We start from the raw sequence: 3,107 nt of genomic DNA, 5'->3' as shown, positions 1-3,107 counted from the left end.
TATTTTATTTGCATTTTTTTTTGCAATATATTTTTTTGCAATATATTGCATGACCTAAACGTGTTAGGAGTATTTTTTGAGTTCTTTTGCTTTTCTCATCAGAAAGGTGCGCCCTGTTCATCATACAAATGCTGTACCAGTATTGTTTCATGCTTGAGACAGCTGAACAGCAAACTAGTGAAGAGGATGGTTTAAATGAATGTTATGCATGATCTTTTCTACTTTGAATTGCAGAAATTGACAGTTCAAGTACAGTTTAGGTCAAAGAAGAGACCCAGGCTCTCCTTTGGCTTTGACTTCCAGCAGCATAGCCTTAAGATGCGAAAGCGTGGGGAAGAACCAGATACATAATCATATGTATTCTTGGTATTCCTGGTTGTAGGAAATAGCATTTCTGTGGTTACTGCATTGCAATAACAGGCCCATTGAAGTGAGAAGTAATTAACTACCGAGTATCCTATGTTGTGCAAACATTTTTATTTTCTTTAAAATGCACTCAGAACAGTGTATCTGCCCATACATGTGAAAGCTGCTGTGATTTCATGTTCAAGAGGCCACTGTGTTAGTGTATCTGCATAATATTTTCAATCTGTAAATGAGTGCACAGTCGCTTACCTCTGTCACAGGATAGGGAAAGCACAGAACTGGTTAACTGGCTCATTGTTTTTGTTTAGGACATAAGCTAAACCTGACTGCTGTATATATTGAAGATTAATGTTATATGTCCACACGAGTTTTGAAATATCACCATGAATAAAGACCTAGTATATATTTGTTGTTTTTATTGTTGTTAATATAATAAGTTCCACGTATTTTGTAATGTGTGCGACTACTTGCTTGCAAAAAGCCAGTTTACTAGCAAAGGAATCAGTATTTTTCTTGACTGTTAAGCATTTTGTGACTAATAAGGAATCTGACATTTAAATGTTTACTAACTAATGAACCAAGGCCATACGGGTTTTGAATGATAAATCTTTCACTTACTCTTAGGTTTGTAACATGCCCTTGGAAAGAAACCAGGATTAAAATGATACGTAAAACATATGGTTGAAGTTACTTCCTTGTAGCATTGGACAATTGTGTCTCCTGTATTAGAACAACAGTAATTCAGGAAAGTAGTTTATCAGCTGTCACCCAAATGGAAATAATACTTGTCATGAGATGGAACAAAGTGTTTTAAAACAAATTGCTAAAACTGGATGAAGAAAAAACGTGGCTAAACAACAGCTTTACAAACAGAACTTTTTATTTTACTGAAGCAGATATTCCAGTTACCTTTTCCAAAGAAGATGCATCATTTTGATTCAAGACCGCTAGCAAGGAAAAAAGCTGCAGTTTGTACCTGTGATTCTGTATATACGAGCAGTGCTTTAGCTTTTAGAACATGCAGCTATCTTTCAGTGTGCGCAGACTATAAAGACAATAGGTTTTGTTACTAGTATTTAGGTGCTTAGGTCAGATTAATCAGACCTAGTTAAGTACCACAGTTTTTTCCCTCATGTCATTTCAGTACATTGGACTTAATTTTCCATTCAGTCTTGCATGAAATTAATTTAAGAATTTTGAAATTTAGTTAAAATGCTTAAATATGTATACAATTTTTGTCCCTAAAGCTTAACTTAGCTTTTCATGTTTAATAGAGGAACTACACATATTAGTGTATAATATGAAACACTTTCAGACTGACGCTTCTAGCTGTAAGAACAAATACTGGCCAATACAAATGATGTTGATCATTGTGAATTTCTAGAGTGTGAAATCTGGACATAATGTTAAATCTATTGTAATCACTTGGTAGGAACTGTATACACGAGCATGAATTTTGAAGGGTAAAATGGACCTACAGATAATAAATGTATGTGGAGTGGTGTCAAAGACATTTTTTTTAGTGACATATCTAATTTTTATCTTTGCTATTTTTGCTTACATTACTTTGTTCAAGCTTCTGCAACGACCTGATTGCTTTTAGGATAATGTGTACAGATCTCTTTCAGAAGATCTCTGGACCTTCTAGTGTCAAATCTTGAAAATTATAACGCTGTTCCTGGCCTACTCATTTCATGGGACTAAATTCAATAAATAGGTTTTAGCTTCCAGTGTTAACTAAAATAAATCAGAGATGTTGTGGGGCTTATGTTATTGCAGGTGTTAATTTTTCTGGATGTGTCCTTGTGCTCAGGAATACTTTGTTTCATCTTGATACAGTAATTTATAAAGAACCAGTGATGGTGGATGTTCCTTAAAAGAACATTCTTATTTCCAAAGCAACACACAAATTTTACACTTCTGGTACTACATACTGGGGGAAATTAATGTCTAACTTGTTGCGTAAATAGATTTATCAGTTTGCTCTTTCTAATTTGATTTTGAGAATATACAATTTGTGCTCTTTTGTCCACTTGTTGAACAAGTATTCTTTAGTATTGTTACTGCTATTTAAAATTAATACTCAAAGGTTAGGTAGAGGGCTCCAGGTTGGAGTTATAATTTAATTTGTACAAATCCAGAAAAATTGAGCATGTTCTCTAAAGAGCTGTAAGAATTAATTACAGCATTAAAATTGTGATACAGTAGAAAACAATGGACTAGCAGTTTGATGATGGTCAGACCTGGCAGTTATTTTCAGTAGAGTATTTGCTATCCATTGTCTCTCCACTTCTGTTCTTTTTCATCATGTTGTGAATACAGAAACAGCAGCAAACTGATGTGCTCTTGTTCTATTGGCGAGTTCCTCCCTCCTTTTCAGAACCTGTGTTGTTCTGTACCTGGGGGTTCAAGGAACATGAAATAGCAAGGATGCCTTCTGTAGTGACTGTGCAATTTTTCAAGTCATTATGGATGAATTTTTATCTCGTTGAGGAAATTGTAGCCACTCTTTGGTCACCTATGATGAGAAGCTAAACATTAGGCAACGTTAGTTGAATGGTATTTTCTCATAATTGCTGTTTCATCTGCATGTAACTTACCTTGGAGTTTTCTTGCAACGTGATTAGTATGGTTAAAAACCCAATAAATCTTATGCCACAGCTAAAAACCGGGATGACTAAATCACCAGTGAAGCTTTGAAGGTGAACGTGTGTAGCTGACTTATTTTTGTTCTTTTGTAG

The sequence above is a fragment of the Phaethon lepturus genome, unplaced genomic scaffold (assembly GCF_000687285.1).
Source record: "Phaethon lepturus isolate BGI_N335 unplaced genomic scaffold, ASM68728v1 scaffold16690, whole genome shotgun sequence".
Lineage (NCBI taxonomy): Eukaryota > Metazoa > Chordata > Aves > Phaethontiformes > Phaethontidae > Phaethon > Phaethon lepturus.
The sequence above is the reverse complement of the archived record's forward strand: the minus strand, read 5'-3'. Positions refer to the sequence as shown.